Here is a 25,335-nt window from a genome sequence, read left to right as displayed (position 1 = left end):
AATGTTGAAACTTCCTTAGTGTTTTCCCATATTTCAGTTCAGTGATCCCTTGACCAACCTAGGTAACATTTTTCTAATGTTTGTTCTGACTTTCTCTGATGCCTTTGAATCATTTATATATGTATTTGTAAATTATCCATATGTCTATTGGATAAATGAGCCTGATATTGAAAATGTTTTGAGTGGCCGATTTTAGGTGACTTTATTAGGACACATTTATTCAGTCAGTTTAGGGCACCTGAAAAATCAGGTTGAGTATAGGTTCTTAAATATTTAAAGATGCCTAAGATTAACATAAATATGGCCTCCTAATGCAGTAGTACTCTGGGATCATTTCCTCTTTTCATGATTTAAAAAAAAAAAAAAAGTAAAGCCTGTGCCAGGAGGGTCCATTTGCCAGCCTCTTCACTCTGTACCTGCCTCCAGTGCTTCAGAAAAGAATGTACGTGAAGGAGCTGTTAGCACCCCAGGCGTCCAGTATCTTCCACTTCCTCAAGCTGAACTCAGAGGAGGAGATGGTTTTGCCTCCAAATTCTTGTCTCTTAAAAGTATTCATTATTTACCCAGTGAAGCAGCCAATCTGTGTTCAGAACTTGGATCTGATTTAATCACACAAGTTAAATGCCTAGTGATGAATATCTGTGCTACCTAAATTTTGCCTCTAGCCCTGCCCCTTTTATGGTGGCTAAAAGTTTGGGGCTTAGAGCTGGCAATTATTTAACTTAAAAGTCTGAGCGCGTAGATCTTTCGGCAGGTAGCCTTTATTTTCACTGATGACAGCAAGAATTTTTCAAAATTGCTTTTGAATTGCCCTAGTTTATGGTTTATTAAAATGGTGTATTACAGTTTACTATACCATGTAACTTCAGGACACAGCAGTTTGCAATAATAATAATAATTTAAAAAATGAAATATTACTCAAAAAGGAACTCTAGCAACATAATAGGAAAGGGCCAAAAAAAAAAAAAAAAGCAGGAAACGTGTGCTTTTGGTTTGCTTTTCTGTTAAGGCAAAATGGGCCCTAAAGATAAGGATGATTAAGCTTTAAATATGTCAGTCTGGTTTGCCGATAGAGGCCCAACAGTAGAGGAGTGACCTAGTGGTTAGAGCACCGGTCTTGCAATCCAGAGGTGGCCGGTTCAAATCCTGCTGCTGCTCCTTGTGATCTTGGGCAAGTCACTTCACCCTCCATTGCCTCAGGTACAAACTTAGACTGTGAGCCCTCCTGGGACAGAGAAATATCCAGAGTACCTGAATGTAATTCACCTTGAGCTACTACTGAAAAAAGGTGTGAGCAAAATCTAAAGAGAGTGGAGGAGTGGCCTAGTGGTTAGGGTGGTGGACTTTGGTCCTGAGGAACTGAGTTCGATTCCCACTTCAGGCCCAGGCAGCTCCTTGTGACTCTGGGCAAGTCACTTAACCCTCCATTGCCCCATGTAAGCCGCATTGAGCCTGCCATGAGTGGGAAAGCGCGGGGTACAAATGTAACAAAAAATAAATGAATGTGTGTGTGTGTGTGTGTATGTATATATATATATATATATATATATATATATATATATATAATACATACATACACATATACCCATTCATTGTTATTGAAGTAATTAGGCTAACTTTATTCTTTTATTTCTTTGTATTAACAGTTACGTGTGTCATCATGCAAAAGAATGGTGCTGGGCTACACACAGCAAGTTCATGCTTCTGGGACAATGCTACTGATGGTATATTATTAGCCTCATTTAATTCCTTAACAATATAATGTATCATATTTTAAGAACTACATATAAGAATCTGTAGAATTTTGTTTTTTTGTTTGTCAAAATTAATTGTATTGGAACTTGAGTGTGTACTGACCTTGCTGCCATTCAGACAGTGAATTTTTTTAGCATAATTTTTCCAACTGTGGACCTGAGGAATTGGCATTTTACAATGCTTAGAGTCCAGTCTTAACACTGAGATGAGTAGCGCAGATTGCTGTGATGATATATTGGAATGGGTGGTCCCAAACCTGTCTTCAACGACATCCAGTTGGTTGGCTCTTAAAGATATCCTCAGCCAATATGCATGGTTGGGGGAGGGGGTATATATACAGTGCAATGTGTGTATGCCTTGCAAAAGCCTTCACACTCTTGTATGTCTGTTTTGTAAAATATTCAATTCAAAATGCATTGAGGTGGGTGGGGGGTTTATGTTTGTTTTTTTTTTTAACTGGTCTACTCACTATGCTCTATACTTTCAAAATGAAAGAACAAGTATAGAGATATACATAATTAAGAAAAAGAAACCAAGAAGGCTTGATTGCATAAGTCTTCACCGCCTTTACTCAGTATTTGATGGAAAGCCCCCTTTGCAGCAATAACAGCCATGCGAGGTGGGAGCAGTGCCTCAAAGGTTAGGAGAAGTGTCTTATCAATTTTGCACAGTGAGATGTTGCAGTTTTTGCCCACTCTTTTTAGTAGAATACGTCAAGCTCTTACATAGTAGATGACGGCAGATAGAGACCTGTACGGTCCATCCAATCTGCCCAACAAGATAAACTCATTACATAGGGTATGATGTGATACACCTGATCTTGATTTGCCCTTGCCATTTTCAGGGTTATAGACCGTAGAAGTCTGCCTGGCACAGTCCTTGTTCTAAAACTTCTGAAGTTGTCATCGAAGCCCCTGAAAAGCTCCAACCCATCATCTATTCAGCCATGATCAGGGCACAGACCATAGAAGTCTGCCCAGCACTGGCTTTGCTTCTCAATTACTGGTGTTGCCACCTAATTTCCACTATGCTTCTTTGGATCCATTCCTTCTAAACAGGATTCCTTTGTGTTTATCCCATGCATTTTTATTATTTATTTATTAAGTAGGATTTATTTACTGCCTTTTTGAAGGAATTCACTCAAGGCGGTGTACAGTAAGAATAGATCAAATAAGAGCAATAGACAATTACAGCAGTAAAAATATTCAAAAATAATACGAAGTATGGCATGGTATACTATTTACAATGTCAACACAATGCGTAATAGAACATTATAAGTGATAGCGAAGGGTAAAGCAAAGATGTTACATATAGAAGGGTAAGAAAGTAGGAAGAGTTAGAAAGTAAGGTGATTAAAAGAAAGTTGCACATGAGGTCAGAGAAATAGTTAAATGTTATCTCAGCAAGGGTAGGAGTGGATAAGCATGTCCTGCTGCAGTATATGCAGCCTGAGTACTCCTTGTGTGTGTGAGTGAGACTAATGAGTTAGTTACTTCTTCCAGTAAAGGCCTTGTTGAAGAGCCAAGCTTTCATCTGCTTCCTGAAGTAGAGATAGTCTTGTGTTAAGCGCAGCCTTTCAGGCAGTGCATTCCAGAGTGTGAGGGCTACTCCGGAGAAGGCTCGCTTGCATGTATCACATTGTGTAATGTCTTTTGGAGAGGGTGTGGTTAGTGAAAGTCCTTGGGAGGATCTTAGTGTCCTTGGCGGTGTGTGGAGGAACATCCTATTTTTCAGGTACTCAGGGCCATTTCCTTTCAGGGCCTTGAAGATCAGACATAGAGTTTTAAATTTAACCCTGTATTGTACTGGTAGCAAATGAAGTTTTTGCAAAAATGGTGTGATGTGGTCACGTCGCTTGCAACCTTCTATGAGTTTTGCTGCTGCATTCTGAATCAACTGGAGCTGGTGCAGGCCGTTTGTAGTCAGACCATTGTATAGTGCATTGCAGTAATCCAGTCTTGATGATATCATTGCATGTACAATTGGGATATGATTTACCTTATCGATGTAAGGAGAGAGACAGCATAGCTGTTGCAAATAGTTGAAGCACCTCTTGAAGGTTGCTTGGATTTGGGGAATCAGTGTAAGTTTTCAATCTAACTGTATTCCAAGGTTCCTCACTTGTGATTTGAGGGGGAGTTCATACTTCCCAAAAGGGATTTTGATGTCAGGTATGTATCCACTTGTGTTAGGGACCCAGAGAAGCTCAGTTTTACTTGGGCTCAGGCAGAGTTTGTTGTGTTTAGCCCATTCTTGAATTGATGTTAGACAGGTAATCAGTTTATTCAAGGCAGTAGGTAAGTCAGGTTCAATGGGTATAAGTAGTTGCACATCATCTGTATAGGTGTAGAACTGAGTGTCCATTGACCGAATCCATTGAATTCCATTACCATTTTCATCTCCACCATTTTCATCTCCACCACCTGCTGTGGGAAGGCATTCCAGGTATCTACCACCCTCTCCGTGAAAAAATACTTCCTGACATTATTTCTGAGTTGGCCCCCCTTCAACCTCAATTCATGTCCTTTAGTTCTACCATCTCTGGAAAAGGTTTGTATGCAGATTAATACCTTTCAAATATTTGAACATCTGTATCATATCACCCCTGTTTCTCCTTTCCTCCAGGGTATACATATTCAGGTCATCGTCTCTCCTCGTACATCTTGCTACGCAAACCCCATACCATTTTTGTCACTTTTCTTTGAACCGCTTCAAGTCTTTTTACATCCTTAGCAAGATACAGCCTCCAAAACTGAATACAATACTCCAGGTGGGGGTCTCACCAATGACTTGTACAGAGGCATCAACACCTCCTTTCTTCTGCTGGTTATACCCTTCTCTATGCAGCCTAGCATCCTTCTGGCCGCGACCACCGCCTTGTTGCATTGTTTCCTCGCCTTGAGATCCTCGGACACCATCACCCAAAGGTCCCCCTCCTGAGTGGAGCTTACCAATCTCTCCCCTTCTATCTAGTACATCTCTTTTGGTTTTCTGCACCCCAAGTGCATCAGTCTGCACTTCTTGGCATTAAATTTTAACTCTTAAACAAAGCACATGAATAAACCCTCCAATGTTATAGGTTCATCATTAGTTTTGCCTCCAGATTACCATGGTGAAATCCGTATAAATACTGACATTTGTCTTTAACGGACCCAAACTTTTTCATCCTGGTCAAACATCATCAGATGTATACATCGGAGGGTTAAGTCCCTATGGATTGTGCATGCATGTGAGAAGTATTTCAAAATCGATGACTGTGTATTATGGACATTTACATGCGGACTTTCTATATACATATGCAGGATTGTGCTTGTTATATCACTCCATTTCATTAGATGATTTCAGTTTAACATCTTTGTATGTACTTAGTTTTGTATTTGTCAGGTGGAATTCATTTTGAATAATAAACATCGATAGACCTTCTGCTTGGTCTTGCTACGCTATATATTATTTTGTATTGTTGTATAATTGGTGTGGGAGGTTTAATTGTATGGTACGGAATGAATATTATATATGTTTATTCATGTGCTTTGTTTAGGGGTTAATAATGTGGGAGCACTAGTATATATATGGGGTTTCTCCTGGTTTTGTAGGAATTAAATTTTAACTGCCAGACCTTTTACCATTCTTCTTATTTTTTGAGATCTCTTCTCATGGTTTCTGCTCCTTCCGGGGTATGTATTCTGTTGGCTATCTTCATTTCATCTGCAAAATGGCAAACTTTTCCTTTTAACCCTTCACAAATATATTAAACAGAATCGACCCCTTAGCACTCACTCCACTGCTCGCCTTCCTTTCATCTGAGCGGATTCCACCACCCTCTGCTGCCTGTCAGTCAACCAGTTCCAATCCAGTTCACTACTTTGGATCCCAAGTTCAGCCCTCTCAGCTGGCAATTCTCTGTGGACTTCCGTCTTTAAGTTTTGCCATGCCATGGATTTTCTGTTGGATTTAGCTCTGGACTTTGAGACACTCAAGGAGTTTCACATTCTTACTGATCCATTCCATTGTTTTATTTGTTTTGTGGTTAGAATCATGAAGTTGCAGAGAGGTGCAGGTTTTCCTCCAGGATCTACCTGTTGTTTGCATCACCCATTTTTCCTCACATTTCACAGGCCTCCCTGTCCCTGCTGCTGTAGAACATGCCCACAACATATTGTTGCCGCCATGCTTTATCCTTGGGGTAGTGATGGCAGGGTGATGTGCTGTGTTTTTTGCCACACATCTGTTTTCATTGAGACTACATGTTGCTGTGTTCCTTAACTGTTTCTTTGCAGACACTATGAGGCATATCATATGGCTTTTCTTTAACAGTATCACAAAAAACGTTCTTCCTTTAAAATATTTAATTTCTTTTATTACAATACATATATCACATAAAACCACTTATGCTGTGTAAGTTCCGGAACTTGCCCAGTCACACCCTTCACTTCACCACCCATTCACATAAACCTTGTGTGGGCACATTTCTATATATCCATAATCTGTGTAAATGCTCCCCAATTGTTGTTTCCTCAATTTCAAATCTTCCACTTGTGTCTTAGATATCGTCCTTAAAGGTTCAAATTATAGTCCTTTTAAATCATAAAAATCTTCTAAATCACATCAAGCAGGGGCACAGTGTTCACAACAAACATTTAAGTTGCTGAGACGCTCACAGAGGGTCCTGTGCTGGACTCATGATTCCTAAGGGAAATGTTCCTCCTGAAGAAGGAGTGTTCGAAATGCGGTCTCGCATCGAGGAACAAAAGAGAGAAGGTGTGAAGAGTTAGAAGGTGCTTAAAGTCTGGAAACAGTATGTAAATTCCAGGAAGCCCTTGACACACTGCACTGATTCACTCTGCTGAACTAACACTACTCCAAGAAGAGTGCTGGAGAGACTTTGTTGTGAACACTGTGCTCCTGCTTGATGTGATTTAGAAGATTTTTATGATTTAAAAGGACTATAATTTGAACCTTTAAGGACGATATCTAAGACACAAGTGGAAGATTTGAAATTGAGGAAACAACAATTGGGGAGCATGTACACAGATTATGGATATATAGAAATGTGCCCACACAAGGTTTATGTGAATGGGTGGTGAAGTGAAGGGTGTGACTGGGCAAGTTCCGGAACTTACACAGCATAAGTGGTTTTATGTGATATATGTATTGTAATAAAAGAAATTAAATATTTTAAAGGAAGAACGTTTTTTGTGATATAGTTTTGGGATCTGTTCTTCTAGTTTAAATATTTATCCCCAGTAATATATATTTTCTTTAACAGTGACATCCTTCTTGCTACCCTCCATACAGGGTCATGTTTGTGGAATAATCTTGAAACTATTGAACATTCAGCATTTTCTCCTGTCTCATCCAGAGACCTCTTGGTTTCTTTCATCGGTGCTTCCAAACTGTTTCTATTTTAAATGATGGGTCTGATAACAGGTCTGATAAATGCCCTAAAGCAGTGTTTCCCAAGTCTGTCCTGGAGTTTTCCCTTGCCAGTGCCAGTCAGGTTTTCAGGCTATCCACAATGAATATGATAAAAGAGATTTGCATGCATTGAAGCAGTGAATGTAAATCAATCTCATTCGTAGTCATTGTAGATATTCTGAAAATCCGACGGGAAATACTGCCCTAAAGGATATTCAGGCACGCTGAAATTTTCCTAGTCTTTCCCCACTGCGTTATATACCTTTGAATAGCTTTATGTTGGCGTTTTCAGCAGCTTCATGCTTGCATTGTTTAGACCCTTACTTCAAATTCGGTGTATAACAAACGGCTTGATTCTTCAGTGAGAATTTTCAGATCAGCTACTGTGATTGAACACATGTGGGCTCCATTTAACTTACCATGGGCCTTGTCAAGGCAAATGTTGAAACCAGAGCTAATATGAGTTTGCCATGACAAAGGGTGCAAAGACTTATGCAGCCAAGACATTTTGGTTTCTGGTTTTTTTTTTTTAAATTATTACTATTTTTGTAATTTCAATTTACAGAAAAAAGAAAACTGAATCCAGTTTCAAGTTAGCCTAAAAGAATGACTAGATAATAACAAGAAAAATTGTATTCCAGTCTAGCCCACATTATTGGGAGGAAAAACAAATATACATAATCAAGAACTAAATGCAATAAATAAATAAATAAACAAAAAGGCAAGCAAAGGATGTATTTAAATTTTGTCTAACTGTGCTGATTTCTTTATATATCCACCAAATCACCTACTCTGCTGAAGATAAAAGAAAGTAGTACAAAGTAAAGAATTACATCTGTGATCCCTTGTTAGAAATATCTTTCTAATTGAGAAGGCTAAAAAAATACAAAGCATTTCCCAGCATATCAGACCAAGCATTTGCAGGGGAATCTAAAATGAAAGGTACCCCCCCCCCCCCCAAAAAAAAAAAATAGCTAACAGCTGAGATTTGAAGCCTAAAAAAGCCTTCCACCTCAACTGTGTGGAGTGAACCGTGTCTGGAAATAGCTGAATCCTTTGATCACAGAAAAGAGTCTTTATGCTGAAAGTATGCTTTCTAACCAAGTACTTGTCCGTTACAGATACAGATGAAACTAAGTGTTACTCTATTAGGAAAAGAATCCTTAGAAGTTTTCAAAAAAGCAGTAAAGTTGAAACTTTCGGTACCTCTAATATCAGCAGCCCTTTCAGGCTCAGCCAACTGAACCATGTTAGTAGAAACATAAAACAATTTAGAAATAAGAATATCCTTAGAATTTGAAAGCTTTAATACGTCAGACAGATACTGTATAAACCATATCTCTGGAAACAAAAGATGAGTAATAGGAACATTTAAAAATCTTAAGCTTTATAGATAGAGAGAGATTTTCTAATAGTTTAGTTTTGCATAGGAAATTAGAACTATCTTTAATAGCTGATGTCCCAGTAGCAGTTAGTCTTTATCTGAGTATCCACGACAGTCAAAGGCTTCTGAAATTGTCTTGACTTCAGATTAACTTCTTCCAGTTTATCCACAGCAATTTTTGTTAAATGAGTACAATTGGGACACAGTCTCCTTCAGTAGGCTCGTGTGCCCTGATGCTCAATAGCAAATGTGGGCACTAGAGGCCATTAGTGTCGGACTAGTTCTTGCATTTTCTAGCACCAAATGCACAGCCAGCGAGTGTATGAAACTACGAGCTCGCCAACTCTGAGCACAATGAGCATGCAAATTCATGTAAAGAGCTCATCCCCTATTTCTCCCCAATTCTCAGCAGGCAGTGCGCCAAACAAGGGCGCTGCGACCATGACAAACCCTACACCAGGTAGGAGCTGGTGTTAAGGTTCAGCCAAGCCGTGGGATGGGAGATGACCTTTCTGCCCTGGTGGTCCAGTTCACCCCAGACCCCCCCCCCCCACTCCTCCGATAGGTAAGACCCTTGTGGTCTGTTGGACCCCCCACCCTCCCAATGGGTAAGGCCCTGGTGGATCACTGGACCCCAGGCCCCCCATCCCCCCAGTGGGTAAGGCCCTGGTGGTCTGGTGAACCCCCACCCCCCCACGTTTCAATGGCTAAGGGCCTGGTGGTTCACTGGACCCCAGGCTCCCCCCAATGGCTCTGGTGGTCCGGTGGACCCCCGGACCCCTGTCAGGGTCCCCCCCCCCCCCCAAGACATTCCATGGTGGCCTAGCAGTGATTCCCCTGAACCCCTCGTACCTGGAAGAGAGGAGGGATGCAGTCCTAGTCCGTCCTCCCACTGGGTGTGTCTCAAAATGGGGGCACCCAGTCCTGCCCAGTGTGGTAATTAGGCCCCGCCCAGTGCATCCCAGGTTGCACCAGGCAGTGCTGGGCACCTCCGTTTTGAAACATGCGCAATGGGAGGAGGAACTAAGACTGCATCCCTCCTCTCTTCCAGGTACCATGGAGGAGGGGAGGTCATCGGTAGACCACCGGGGGATGTCTAGGGGGGGGTCCTTGACAGGGGTTCCACTGAACCACTAGGATTTTAACATTTGTGGGGTCCAACAGACCGCTAGGGCTGACAGTAACAGCCGGCGTCCTGGGCATGCGCTGAAAAGTTGTGCTTAATGCACAACTTTTGAGTGCATGCACCAGGTACCATTCTTTCTTTAGTGCCCCCAAAACTCCCTCATGCTCAGTGCTATGACTGTGCTTACATTTGCATTTCATTAACATTGAGCATGAGGGAGTCTTTTTTTTCTGTGCTGATCCAGCAGTAAAACTCTGGCACTGTTTGGAATAGTGCTGGAGTTTTGAGCACAGGGGTATTGGTGCGAAAAACCACAGTTGTAGGCTCTGATTCTGATATTTCTTTAAAGGACATATGGACTGTGGTTTCCCACACTGACATTTTGGTTTCTTATTCTTAATTACTTTTTGGATATTTCTGTAATTGTTCTTTCATGTTGAATTTGTGAAGTATGTTGTGTAGATCAGTGAAACAAATTCCTACCTTAATACATGTCTTGTTTAGATAATGTGAAAATTCCATAGCATCCTATCAGACCAGTCCATACAAATGGGTTATCCCTCTACCAGCGGATGGAGGCAGAGGAGGAAAATAGTTGTTGCTACTCACCCCTTAAGGGTATTGTGCAGCATAGAATGTTCAGTATTTCTCTGTCTTCCAAGTAAATGGATGATGGGCTAACATCCCTGCTCTTGACCTGGTTGATAACTATTTTCAGTTGTGCTTTAACTGCCCTTTTGGGGTTTTATGCTCCTGAGCCAGTTTTATTCTGAGTTTCAGTTTGGGGGTGCCTATTTGACTTGTCTCCTGAACCAGTTTCTCAGCTGTGTTTCAGTTGAGTTGGGGGGAGCTTGTTCTTCTGACCCAGTTTAATGCCTACGTTTCAGTTGAATTAGGGGTGCCTTCTTTGGCATAAGCTACTATTTAAATAAATAAATAAATAAGGTAGCTCTTCTATAGAGCTGAGGTATATCTCTGAGAGGTCTGAGTTCCCTACCTTCCCCATTAGACCACCAACATCTCCTGTGGAAGTCAGCCTGCATTTGGTGAGCCTGTTCTGATTTATTTCAGTACTTTGGTGTTTGTGCCTCTTCATTATTAATCTCTCATTGGTATCTGGCTTGACTTTTTCTCACAGCAGGGACTACTGACACAAACATTTGTTCTTCCATTTTCTATAAATTCATTGCTGTATACTGCAATTTGATTTAATTTTGTAATTTCTGGTGCAGTCATTTATAGTAGCTGCCTGAATAGAAGATACAGATTCTACTGCTTATCTCTGTTTAATTTGAATATATGTTTTGCTAAGTCTGTTCTTATGTACAGCAGTCAGTCATTAATTGCAGTTAACTGGATGGGGCGCTAGGTGTATTCTGTTTTTCTTTTTTGATGCCAATTTTTAAGGTGCCATATATAGAATCTAGCGTATAATGCACAGTTCCTTCTATATTTTTCCTGGACTTTTCAGACCCTGTATGTGCAGTTATCCACATGGTTTGGAAATTGCACCAACCCAAACCATGTTGCACAGTTTAAACCCACTGACATGGTTGCTCAGTGGCACTGGTGTTCCACGCTAACTGTACCCACTGGTATTGTACAGTGTTGACATCCAGCTGTGTTGCACGATTCTGTCAGGTACTTGTGACCTGAATTGGCCTCTGTTAGAAGCAGGATACTGGGCTAGATGGAACATTGGTCTGACCCAGTATGGCTGTTCTTATGTTCATAACCACTTGTGTTGCAAGGAATGGCACCAACCACCTTTGCACATTTGAAGCAACCATTTTGGTTGCAGTACTCTGGGTTTCTCTCATGTGGCAGCAGCCACCTATATTATACAATTGCAGCACTCAGCAGCCACGTGTATTACACAATTCTCCGAGGACAAGCAGGCTGCTTGTTCTCACTGATGGGTGACGTCCACGGCAGCCCCTCCAATCGGAATCTTCACTAGCAAAGTCCTTTGCTAGTCCTCGCGCGCACCGCGCATGCGCGGCCGTCTTCCCGCCCGAAACCGGCTCGAGCCGGCCAGTCTTCTTTTGTCCGCACTCGGTACGGTCGTGTTTTCGCCGTGTCGAGCCCTGGAAAGTCGACCTCGTGCGTCCTTTTTTTCGTTGACGTGTGTTTTCTTCGGAAAATCTTTAAAAAATTGTTGGGAAGTGCTCCGGAAGCCCCCCGGGCTTCGTTTGTCCCTTCCCGTATTTTTCAGTCTTTGCCCCGGTAAGTTTTCTTTCGTCGTCGGGGTAGGCCTCTTTCGGCCTCGGTCGAGATTTTCTCCCTAAAACTTTTTGGTGCTTCAATTCGCCATTTCGGATTTTGATTTCGCCGGCGTGATTTTTCCACCCATGACATCGAAGCCTTCCAGCGGCTTCAAGAAGTGCACCCAGTGCGCCCGGGTAATCTCGCTCACTGATAGGCACTCGTCGTGTCTTCAGTGTCTGGGGGCCGAGCACCGTCCTCAGAACTGTAGTCTGTGTTCCCTGTTACAAAGGCGGACTCAGGTAGCGAGATTGGCCCAGTGGAACGTTTTGTTCTCGGGCTCTTCGTCGGCATCGACACCAAGGCCATCGAGTGCATCGACGTCGTCAGCGTCCAGACCTTCATCCTCGGCCGCCAGTGCATCGAGTGCATCGAGGCATCGGCCCTCTGCATCGGCGCCGAGACATCGGATAGCTGCATCGACGTCGGTGGTACCGGGACCTCGTCTGCTGATGTCGTCGGACGGTGGTGCATCGTCAGGAGTGCAGGTGAGGGCTGTCCATTCCCCTGCTGGTGGCGGTGAGCCTTCGGGTGGGTCTCCCCCTACCCTGAGGGCTCCTGCGGTACAGCCCCCCCGAGATCGACCTCCTTCGACCTCGGCCCCGAGGAAGCGACGGCTGGATTCTACGTCCTCCTCGTCGGTGCCGGGGAGCTCCGGTGACATGCTTCGGAAGAAGTCGAAGAAGCATCGACACCGGTCTCCTCCCCGCGTCGGCACCGAGAACTCTGGGTCGCCGAGGGAGTCGGCACCCAGCAGGCATCGGCACCGAGAGGACCGCTCACCCTCTGTTCAGGAGGTGTCGATGCGCTCCACTCTGGACAGCCCGGAACAGCCTCCACGCCCAGAACAGGTTCTGACATCGACGCTTGCATTGACCTCCATGCCTTTCTCTGCAGCCGCTTTGAACGAGAGCCTCCGGGCCGTTCTCCCAGAGATTCTGGGAGAGCTGTTGCGCCCTACCCCTCCAGTACCGGCGGTGCTTGCGCCTCCGGTACCATCGAGCGTGGCGCCGGCTGGCCCATCGCCCGGGGTGAGGTCCCCGACGTCGGTACCGCGTGCGGTGCCGACTGCGGCCACCTCCCAGGAAGGCTCCCCGACTACGTCGGCGGAGGGAGCTTCGCCGATGCGGGCGAGGGAGTCTACCTCTCGACGCCCCCATCGTGGACGTGGCTCCACTGAGTCGAGCCGGGCGAGGTTGCAGACACAGGTTCGTGAACTTGTGTCTGACACCGAGGGTGAGGCCTCGTGGGAAGAGGAAGAAGACCCCAGATATTTCTCTGACGAGGAGTCTGAGGGTCTTCCTTCCGATCCCACTCCCTCTCCTGAAAGACAGCTTTCTCCTCCTGAGAGTCTGTCTTTCGCTTCCTTTGTCCGGGAGATGTCTACGGCCATCCCCTTCCCGGTGGTTGTGGAGGACGAGCCCAGGGCTGAAATGTTTGAGCTCCTGGACTATCCTTCTCCACCTAAGGAAGCGTCCACTGTTCCCTTGCACCATGTCCTGAAAAAGACATTGCTTGCGAACTGGACCAAGCCATTAAGTAATCCCCACATTCCCAAGAAGATCGAGTCCCAGTACCGGATCCATGGGGACCCAGAGCTGATGCGCACCCAGTTGCCTCACGACTCTGGAGTTGTGGATCTGGCCCTAAAGAAGGCTAAGAGTTCTAGGGAGCATGCTTCGGCGCCCCCGGGCAAAGACTCTAGAACCTTAGACTCCTTTGGGAGGAAGGCCTACCATTCCTCTATGCTCGTGGCCAAAATCCAGTCTTACCAGCTCTACACGAGCATACACATGCGGAACAATGTGCGGCAGTTGGCGGGCTTGGTTGATGCTCTCCCCCCCGAGCAAGCCAAGCCTTTTCAGGAGGTGGTCAGGCAGCTGAAGGCGTGCAGAAAATTCCTGGCCAGAGGGGTGTATGACACCTTTGATGTTGCGTCCAGGGCCGCTGCTCAAGGTGTGGTGATGCGCAGGCTCTCATGGCTGCGTGCCTCCGACCTGGAGAATAGACTCCAGCAGCGGATTGCGGACTCGCCTTGCCGTGCGGACAATATTTTTGGAGAGAAGGTCGAGCAGGTGGTAGAGCATCTCCACCAGCGGGACACCGCATTCGACAAGTTCTCCCGCCGGCAGCCTTCAGCCTCTACCTCTACAGGTAGAAGATTTTTTGGGGGAAGGAGGACTGTTCCCTACTCTTCTGGCAAGCGTAGGTACAATCCCCCTTCTCGACAGCCTGCGGCCCAGGCTAAGCCCCAGCGCGCTTGCTCTCGTCAGCAGCGTGCGCCTCAGCAAGGCCCCGCGGCTCCCCAGCAAAAGCAAGGGGCGAGCTTTTGACTGGCTCCAGCAGAGCATAGCCGACATCCAAGTGTCCGTGCCGGGCGACCTGCCGGTCGGGGGGAGGTTGAAAGCTTTTCACCAAAGGTGGCCTCTCATAACCTCCGATCAGTGGGTTCTGCAAATAGTCCGGCAAGGATACACCCTCAATTTGGCCTCAAAACCTCCAAATTGTCCACCGGGAGCTCAGTCTTACAGCTTCCAGCACAAGCAGGTACTTGCAGAGGAACTCTCCGCCCTTCTCAGCGCCAATGCGGTCGAGCCCGTGCCATCCGGGCAAGAAGGGCTGGGATTCTATTCCAGGTACTTCCTTGTAGAAAAGAAAACGGGGGATGCGTCCCATCCTAGACCTAAGGGCCCTGAACAAATATCTCGTAAAAGAAAAGTTCAGGATGCTTTCCCTGGGCACCCTACTTCCCATGATTCAGGAAAACGATTGGCTATGCTCTCTGGACTTGAAGGATGCCTACACACACATCCCGATACTGCCAGCTCACAGACAGTATCTGCGATTTCAGCTGGGCACACGTCACTTCCAGTACTGTGTGCTACCCTTTGGGCTCGCCTCTGCGCCCAGGGTGTTCACAAAGTGCTTGGCTGTAGTAGCAGCAGCACTTCGCAGGCTGGGGGTGCACGTCTTCCCATATCTCGACGATTGGCTGCTGAAGAACACGTCCGAGGCAGGAGCCCTGCAGTCCATGCAGATGACTATTCGCCTCCTGGAGCTACTGGGTTTTGTGATAAATTACCCAACGTCCCATCTTCTCCCAGCACAGAGACTCGAATTCATAGGAGCTCTGCTGGATTCTTGGACGGCTCGCGCCTATCTCCCAGAGACGAGGGCCAACAACTGGTTGTCCCTCGTCTCGCGGGTGCGAACGTCCCAGCAGGTCACAGCTCAGCAGATGTTGAGATTGCTGGGCCACATGGCCTCCACAGTTCATGTGACTCCCATGGCCCGCCTTCACATGAGATCTGCTCAATGGACCCTAGCTTCTCAGTGGTTTCAGGCTGCTGGGGATCTAGAAGACGTGATCCACCTGTCCACGAGTTTTCTCGAATCCCTGTATTGGTGGACGATTTGGTCCAATTTGACTCTGGGACGTCCTTTCCAAATTCCTCAGCCACAAAAAGTGCTGACCACGGATGCGTCTCTCTTGGGATGGGGAGCTCATGTCGATGGGCTTCACACCCAAGGAAGCTGGTCCCTCCAGGAACGCGGTCTACAGATCAATCTCCTGGAGTTGCAAGCGATCTGGAACGCTCTGAAGGCTTTCAGAGATCGGCTGTCCCACCAAATTATCCAATTCAGACAGACAACCAGGTTGCCATGTACTATGTCAACAAGCAGGGGGGCACCGGATCTCGCCCCCTGTGTCAGGAAGCCGTCGGCATGGGGCTCCAAGCCACATATCTGGCAGGCGTAAACAACAGTCTGGCCGACAGACTGAGCAGGATTATGCAACCTCACGAGTGGTCACTCAACTCCCGAGTGGTGCGCCAGATCTTCCAAGCGTGGGGCACCCCCTTGGTGGATCTCTTCGCATCTCGAGCGAACCACAAAGTTCCTCAGTTCTGTTCCAGGCTTCAGGCCCCCGGCAGACTGGCATCGGATGCCTTCCTCCTGGATTGGGGGGAGGGCCCTGCTGTATGCTTATCCTCCCATTCCTCTGGTAGGGAAGACTTTGTTGAAACTCAAGCAAGACCGAGGCACCATGATTCTGATTGCTCCTTTTTGGCCGCGTCAGATCTGGTTCCCCCCTCTTCTGGAGTTATCCTCCGAAGAACCGTGGAGATTGGAGTGTTTTCCGACCCTCATCACGCAGGACGAAGGGGCTCTTCTGCATCCCAGCCTCCGGTCCCTGGCTCTCACGGCCTGGATGTTGAGAGCGTAGACTTTGCCTCTTTGGGTCTGTCAGAGGGTGTCTCCCGCATCTTGCTTGCTTCCAGGAAAGAGTCCACTAAGAGGAGTTACTTCTTTTTATGGAGGAGGTTTGCCGTCTGGTGTGACAGCAAGGCCCTAGATCCTCGCTCTTGTCCTACACAGACCCTGCTTGAATACCTTCTGCACTTGTCTGAGTCTGGTCTCAAGACCAACTCTGTAAGGGTTCACCTAGTGCAATCAGTGCATACCATTACCGTGTGGAAGGTAAGCCGATCTCAGGACAGCCTTTAGTTGTTCGCTTCATGAGAGGTTTGCTTTTGTCAAAGCCCCCTGTCAAGCCTCCTACAGTGTCATGGGATCTCAATGTCGTTCTCACCCAGCTGATGAAACCTCCTTTTGAGCCACTGAATTCCTGCCATCTGAAGTACTTGACCTGGAAGGTCATTTTCTTGGTGGCAGTTACTTCAGCTCGTAGAGTCAGTGAGCTTCAGGCCCTGGTAGCCCAGGCCCCTTACACCAAATTTCATCATAACAGAGTAGTCCTCCGCACTCACCCTAAGTTCTTGCCAAAGGTCGTGTCGGAGTTCCATCTGAACCAGTCAATTGTCTTGCCAACATTTTTTCCCCGTCCTCATTCCTGCCCTGCTGAACGTCAGCTGCACACATTGGACTGCAAGAGAGCATTGGCCTTCTATTTGGAGCGGACACAGCCCAACAGACAGTCCGCCCAATTGTTTGTTTCTTTTGATCCCAATAGGAGGGGAGTGGCTGTGGGGAAACGCACCATATCCAATTGGCTTGCAGATTGCATTTCCTTCACTTATGCCCAGGCGGGGCTGGCTCTTGAGGGTCATGTCACGGCTCATAATGTTAGAGCCATGGCTGCGTCGGTAGCCCACTTGAAGTCAGCCTCTATTGAAGAAATTTGCAAAGCTGCGACGTGGTCATCTGTCCACACATTCACATCTCATTACTGCCTGCAGCAGGATACCCGACGCGACAGTCGGTTCGGGCAGTCAGTTCTTCAGAACCTGTTTGGGCTTTAGGATCCAACTCCACCCCCCGAGGGCCCTGTTTGTTCTGTTCCAGGCTACACTCTCAGTTAGTTGGTAATTTTTTAGGTCAATCTCAGTTATGTCCTCGCCGTTGCGAGGCCCAATTGACCATGGTTGTTGTTTTGAGTGAGCCTGGGGGCTAGGGATACCCCATCAGTGAGAACAAGCAGCCTGCTTGTCCTCGGAGAAAGCGAATGCTACATACCTGTAGAAGGTATTCTCCGAGGACAGCAGGCTGATTGTTCTCACAAACCCGCCCGCCTTCCCTTGTATTGTCTTGCTACATACTGGACTGGCCGGCTCGAGCCGGTTTCGGGCGGGAAGACGGCCGCACATGCGCGGTGCGCGCGGGCGCGCGAGGACTAGCAAAGGACTTTGCTAGTGAAGATTCCGATTGGAGGGGCTGCCGTGGACGTCACCCATCAGTGAGAACAATCAGCCTGCTGTCCTCGGAGAATACCTTCTACAGGTATGTAGCATTCGCTTTGCAGCACTCCTCTGGGTTGCTCCCCTGTGGAGGCAGCCACCTCTATTGCTCCTAAAGCACTTGCCTATCTGGCTGTCCTGCAACATCTACCTATGTCGCTCAGGACTGCCTCCATCACCTCTGTTGTGTAGTTGTAACAGTCACTGTTTGCTTACCTGCAATTCTCCGAGGACAAGCAGGCTGCTTGTTCTCACTGATGGGTTGACGTCCTCGGCAGCCCCCTCCATCGGAAAGTTTACTAGCAAAGGCCTTTGCTAGTCCTCGCGCGCCCATGTGCACCGCGCATGCGCGGCCGTCTTCCCGCCCGAAACCGGCTCAAGCCGGCCAGTCTTCTTTCGTCCGCACTCGGTACGGTCGTGTTACGCCGTTCGTGCCCCAGAGAGTCGACCTCGCGCGTCCTTTTCAACGTGTTTTTGTCCTTTTTTTTCCTTGAGAAAAGGTCGGGAAGCGCTCCGGTAGTATTCCGGAAGACCCTTTCGGGTTTTCTGCCCTTCCCGTATTTCTTAGTTTTTGCCCCGTAAGTTTTCTTTCGTTGTCGGGGTAGGCCTCTTTTGGCCTCGGTCGAGATTTTTCTCCCTCTAAATTTTGGTGCTTCAATTTTCGCCATTTCGGCTTTTGATTTCGCCGGCGTGGTTTTTCCGCCCATGACATCGAAGCCTTCCAGCGGCTTCAAGAAGTGCACCCAGTGCGCCCGGGTAATCTCGCTCACTGATAGGCACTCTGCGTGCCTTCAGTGTCTAGGGGCCCAGCACCGCCCTCAGAACTGCAGTCTGTGTTCCCTGTTACAAAGGCGGACTCAGGGTAGCGAGATTAGCCCAGTGGAACGTTTTGTTCTCGGGCTCTTCGTCGGCATCGGCACCGGAGGCATCGAGTGCATCGACGTCGTCAGCGTCCGGACCATCTTCCTTGGCTGCCGCTCCATCGACTGCATCAAGGCATCGGACCTCTGCATCGGCGCCGAGGCATCGGCGACTGTATCGACGTCGGTGGTACCGAGACTTCGTCTGCTGATGTCGTCGGACGGAGGTGCATCGTCAGGAGTGCAGGTGAGGGCTGTCCATTCCCCTGCTGGTGGCGGTGAGCCTTCGGGGGGTCTCCTCCTACCCTGAGGGCTCCTGCGGTACAGCCCCCCCGGGATCGACCCTCTTCGGTCTCGGCCCCGAGGAAGCGACGGCTGGATTCTACGTCCTCGTCGGTGCCGGGGAGCTCCGGTGACATGCTTCGGAAGAAGTCGAAGAAGCATCGACACCGGTCTCCTTCCCGCGTCGGCACCGAGAGCTCTGGGTCGCCGAGGGATTCGGCACCCAGCAGGCATCGGCACCGAGAGGAACCGCTCACCCTCTGTTCAGGAGGTGTCGATGCGCTCCACTCTGGACAGCCCGGAACAGCCTCCTCGCCCGGAACAGGTTCTGGCGTCGACGCCTGCATCGACCTCTCAGCCTTTCTCTGCAGGCCGCTCTAAACAAGAGCCTCCGGGCCGTTCTCCCAGAGATTCTGGGAGAGCTGTTGCGCCCTACCCCTCCGGTACCGGCGGTTGCTTGCGCCTCCGGTACCGTCGAGCGTGGCGCCGGCTGGCCCATCGCCCAGGTTGAGGTCCCCGACGTCGGTACCGCGTGCGGTGCCGACCGCGGCCACCTCCCAGGAAGGCTCCCCGACTACGTCGGCGGAGGGAGCTTCGCCGATGCTGGGCGAGGGAGTCTACCTCTCGACGCCCCCACCGTGGACGTGGTTCCACCGAGTCGAGCAGGGCGAGGTTGCAGACACAGGTCCGTGAACATTGTGTCTGACACCGAGGGTGAGGCCTCGTGGGAGGAAGAGGAGGACCCCAGATATTTCTCTGACGAGGAGTCTGAGGGTCTTCCTTCTGATCCTACTCCTCTCCTGAAAGACAGCTTTCTCCTCCCGAGAGTCTGTCTTTTGCTTCCTTTGTCCGGGAGATGTCTACGGCCATCCCCTTCCCGGTGGTTGTGGAGGACGAGCCCAGGGCTGAAATGTTTGAGCTCCTGGACTATCCTTCTCCACCTAAGGAAGCGTCCACTGTTCCCTTGCACCATGTCCTGAAAAAGACATTGCTTGCGAACTGGACCAAGCCACTAAGTAATCCCCACATTCCCAAAAAGATCGAGTCCCAGTACCGGATCCATGGGGACCCAGAGCTGATGCGCACCCAGTTGCCTCATGACTCTGGAGTTGTGGATTTGGCCCTAAGAAGGCTAAGAGTTCTAGGAGCATGCTTCGGCGCCCCCGGGCAAAGACCCTAGAACCTTAGACTCCTTTGGGAGGAAGGCCTACCATTCTTCTATGCTCGTGGCCAAGATCCAGTCTTACCAGCTCTACACGAGCATACACATGCGGAACAATGTGCGGCAGTTGGCGGGCTTGGTTGATGCTCTTCCCCTGAGCAAGCCAAGCCTTTTCAGGAGGTGGTCAGGCAGCTGAAGGCGTGCAGAAAATTCCTGGCCAGAGGAGTTTATGACACTTTTGATGTTGCGTCCAGGGCCGCTGCTCAAGGTGTGGTGATGCGCAGGCTCTCATGGCTGCGTGCCGCCGACCTGGAGAATAGACTCCAGCAGCGGATTGCGGACTCGCCTTGCCCGTGCGGACAAACATTTTTGAGAAAAAGTCTAGCAGGTGGTAGAGTCTCTCCACCAGCGGGACACAGCATCGACAAGTTCTCCCGCCGGCAGCCTTCAGCCTTACCTCTACAGGTAGAGATTTTCGGGGGAAGGAAGACTGGTCCCTATGCTTCTGGTAAGCGTAGGTACAATCCTCCTTCCCGACAGCCTGCGGCCCAGGCTAAGCCCCAGCGCGCTTCGCTCTCGTCAGCAGTCGTGCGCCTCCAGGCAAGGCCCCGCGGCTCCCAGCAAAAGCAAGGGGCGAGCTTTGACTTGGCTCCAGCCGAGCATAGCCGACATCCAAGTGTCGTGCCGGGCGACCTGCCGGTCGGGGGGAGGTTGAAAGCTTTTCACCAAAGGTGGCCTCTCATAACCTCCGACCAGTGGGTTCGGCAACTAGTCCGGCAAGGATACACCCTCAATTTGGCCTCAAAACCTCCAAATTGTCCACCGGGAGCTCGTCTTACAGCTTCCAGCACAAGCAGGTACGTGCAGAGGAACTCTCCGCCCTTCTCAGCGCCAATGCGGTCGAGCCCGTGCCATCCGGGCAAGAAGGGCTGGGATTCTATTCCAGGTACTTCCTTGTGGAAAAGAAAACAGGGGGGATGCGTCCCATCCTAGACCTAAGGGCCCTGAACAAATATCTCGTAAAAGAAAAGTTCAGGATGCTTTCCTGGGCACCCTTCTCCCCATGATTCAGCAAAACGATGGCTATGCTCTCTGGACTTGAAGGATGCCTACACACACATCCCGATACTGCCAGCTCACAGACAGTATCTGCGATTTCAGTTGGGCACACGCCACTTCCAGTACTGTGTGCTACCCTTTGGGCTCGCCTCTGCTCCCAGGGTGTTCACGAAGTGCCTAGCTGTGGTAGCAGCGGCACTTCGCAGGCTGGGGGTGCACGTGTTCCCATATGTCGACGATTGGCTGGTGAAGAACACATCCGAGGCAGGAGCCCTGCAGTCCATGCAGATGACTATTCGCCTCCTGGAGCTACTGGGGTTTGTGATAAATTACCCAAGTCCCATCTTCTCCCAGTGCAGAAACTCGAATTCATAGGAGCCCTGCTGGATTCTCGGACTGCCCGCGCCTATCTCCCAGAGGCGAGAGCCAACAACTTGTTTGTCCCTCATCTCGCGGGTGCGTGCGTCCAGCAGATCACAGCTCGGCAGATGTTGAGATTGCTGGGCCACATGGCCTCCACAGTTCATGTGACTCCCATGGCCGCCTCACATGCGATCTGCTCAATGGACCCTAGCCTCCCAGTGGTATCAGGCCGCTGGGGGACTAGAGGACGTGATCCACCTTGTCCCCACAAGTTTTCTCAAATCCCTGTATTGGTGACGATTTCTCCAATTTGACTCTGGACGTCCCTTCCAAATTCCTCAGACCGCAAAAAGTGCTGACCACGGATGCGTCCTCTCCTGGGATGGGGAGCTCATGTCGATGGGCTCCACACCCAAGGAAGTTGGTCCTCCAAGAACGCGATCTACAGATCAATCTTCTGGAGTTGCGAGCGATCTGGAACGCTCTGAAGGCTTTCAGAGATCGGCTGTCCCACCAAATTATCCAAATTCAGACAGACAACCAGGTTGCCATGTACTATGTCAACAAGCAGGGGGGCACCGGATCTCGCCCCCTGTGTCAGGAAGCCGTCAGCATGTGGCTCTGGGCTCGCCGTCTCGGCATGGTGCTCCAAGCCACATATCTGGCAGGCGTAAACAACAGTCTGGCCGACAGGTTGAGCAGGATTATGCAACCTCACGAGTGGTCGCTCAGTTCCAGGGTAGTGCGACAGATCTTCCAAGCGTGGGGCACCCCCTTGGTGGATCTCTTCGCATCTCGAGCGAACCACAAAGTCCCTCAGTTCTGTTCCAGGCTTCAGGCCTCCGGCAGACTAGCATCGGATGCCTTCCTCCTGGATTAGGGGGAGGGCCTGCTGTATGCTTATCCTCCCATCCCTCTGGTGGGGAAGACTTTGTTGAAACTCAAGCAAGACCGAGGCACCATGATTCTGATGCTCCTTTTTGGCCGCGTCCGATCTGGTTCCCCCTTCTTCTGGAGTTATCCTCCGAAGAACCGTGGAGATTGGAGTGTTTTCCGACCCTCATCTCACAGGACGAGGGGGCGCTTCTGCATTCCCAACCTCCAGTCTCTGGCTCTCACGGCCTGGATGTTGAGGGCGTAGACTTGCCTCTTTGGGTCTGTCAGAGGGTGTCTCCCGCATCTTGCTTGCTTCCGGAAAGACTCCACTAAGAGAAGTTACTTCTTTCATTGGAGGAGGTTTGCCGTCTGGTGTGACAGCAAGGCCCTAGATCCTCGCTCTTGTCCTACACAGACCCTGCTTGAATACCTTCTGCACTTGTCTGAGTCTGGCCTCAAGACCAACTCTGTAAGAGTTCACCTTAGTGCAATCAGTGCATACCATTACCGTGTGGAAGGTAAGCCGATCTCAGGACAGCCTTTAGTTGTTCGCTTCATGAGAGGTTTGCTTTTGTCAAAGCCCCCTGTCAAGCCTCCTACAGTGTCATGGGATCTCAATGTCGTTCTCACCCAGCTGATGAAACCTCCTTTTGAGCCACTGAATTCCTGCCATCTGAAGTACTTGACCTGGAAGGTCATTTTCTTGGTGGCAGTTACTTCAGCTCGTAGAGTCAGTGAGCTTCAGGCCCTGGTAGCCCAGGCCCCTTACACCAAATTTCATCATAACAGAGTAGTCCTCCGCACTCACCCTAAGTTCTTGCCAAAGGTCGTGTCGGAGTTCCATCTGAACCAGTCAATTGTCTTGCCAACATTCTTTCCCCGTCCTCATTCCTGCCCTGCTGAACGTCAGCTGCACACATTGGACTGCAAGAGAGCATTGGCCTTCTACCTGGAGCGGACACAGCCCCTACAGACAGTCGCCCAATTGTTTGTTTCTTTTGATCCCAATAGGAGGGGAGTGGCTGTAGGGAAACGCACCATATCCAATTGGCTAGCAGATTGCATTTCCTTCACTTACGCCCAGGCGGGGCTGGCTCTTGAGGGTCATGTCACGGCTCATAATGTTAGAGCCATGCTGCGTCGGTAGCCCACTTGAAGTCAGCCTCCATTGAAGAAATTTGCAAAGCTGCGACGTGGTCATCTGTCCACACATTCACAATCTCATTACTGCCTGCAGCAGGATACCCGACGCGACAGTCGGTTCGGGCAGTCAGTTCTTCAGAACCTGTTTGGGCTTTAGGATCCAACTCCACCCCCCGAGGGCCCTGTTTGTTCTGTTCCAGGCTGCACTCTCAGTTAGTTGGTAAATTTTTAGGTCAATCTCAGTTATGTCCTCGCCGTTGCGAGGCCCAATTGACCATGGTTGTTGTTTTGAGTGAGCCTGGGGGCTAGGGATACCCATCAGTGAGAACAAGCAGCCTGCTTGTCCTCGGAGAAAGCGAATGCTACATACCTGTAGAAGGTATTCTCCGAGGACAGCAGGCTGATTGTTCTCACAAACCCGCCCGCCTCCCCTTTGGAGTTGTGTCTTCCCTTGAAGTGTATTGTCTTGCTACATACTGGACTGGCCGGCTCGAGCCGGTTTCGGGCGGGAAGACGGCCGCGCATGCGCGCGCGAGGACTAGCAAAGGCCTCTTTGCTAGTAAACTTTCCGATGGAGGGGGCTGCCGAGGACGTCAACCATCAGTGAGAACAATCAGCCTGCTGTCCTCGGAGAATACCTTCTACAGGTATGTAGCATTCGCTTTACTGGCTTGTTCTATAGTTGCAGCAATCACCAGTACTTCTCAATTTAAGCAGTCCGCTTATTTTCTATGTCTGCAACAATCACTGGGTTGCACGAGTACTTGTATTTCATAGATGCGACAACCTTATAGCTTAGTGGTTAGTGCAGCGGACTTTGATCCTGGGAACTGGGTTCAATTCCCACTGCAGCTGCTTGTGACTCTGGGCAAGTCACTTAACCCTCCGTTGCCCCAGGTACAAATAAGTACCTGTATATACTATGTAAACCACTTTGAATGTAGTTGCAAAAAACCATAGAAAGGTAGTATATCAAGTCCCATTCCCTTCCCCTTATACAGTGGCACGAAATAGTCAAATTTCTTCTTTAGCAGTTTCCTATTATCCTTGTGTTCCAAGGATAATAGGAAACAATGCTGTTCTTGTAGCTAACTGTGTAGCTTGGCTACTCTGTCATCCCTGTATGTGCAACTGGTACAGCAGCAGGTATGGCACCAGCTGCCTGTATTTCACAGTTTCAGCGACTGTCTGTATGGCACAGTTTCAAACCTACCTATGTAGTATCAGATGTTCCAGCTGTCAGTGGTGCGTTGGATGAACATCAATGTGCATACCAGACAGCAGCTGACTACATTCATTGGTTGTGGTAACCTTAAGTAGAGCATCAGAGTTGGCATCCATGCATATGTCGGCTATGGCAAAGCATGTTATATCATACTGCATGCAGCATCTGCAGTTGTGGCTTCAGCTGGAACATGCAGGTGTATGGCTTCAGCACAGCTACCTCTATTGCTCTGCAGCCTGTATGGCACCAGCCGCCACAGCTGCCCTCTAACTCCTGCTCTAACCGATGGCCTGGATGTCTCCAGTTTGGCAGCCACATCTGTAGCTCTAGGTACTGCAGCTACATGTATATCATCTCTTGATGCATTACTTATGGTGCATGGCTGTTTCAGTATACTGCCTTCACTGTTTTGCCGGTTGGTCATATGGCTCAGGCTATACAAGCCACCTACTTTGTGCAATTCTGCAATGTAGGTGTTTTGCGCAGCTAACTCAAAGTAGTTACCGGTGTTATACAACTGCAGGAAGCCTTTAATGTTGGTGGCTTTATTCTCAGACTAATAGGCTCCCATCCTGGGTTGTCCTGTCTGAGTGTCTGTTGTCTCAGGGCCCTTATGCCTTCTTCATGCTCTTACATGGACATTTGGGTTTTCATATCTGAATAGAGCACTCTTTGACACTAGGTCAATCAATAGCTATTCTCATTGCTTTTTTACTCTCAG

Source organism: Microcaecilia unicolor, chromosome 3, assembly GCF_901765095.1.
Source record: "Microcaecilia unicolor chromosome 3, aMicUni1.1, whole genome shotgun sequence".
In the NCBI taxonomy this organism is placed as follows: Eukaryota; Metazoa; Chordata; class Amphibia; order Gymnophiona; family Siphonopidae; genus Microcaecilia; species Microcaecilia unicolor.
This window is presented reverse-complemented; position numbering follows the sequence as displayed.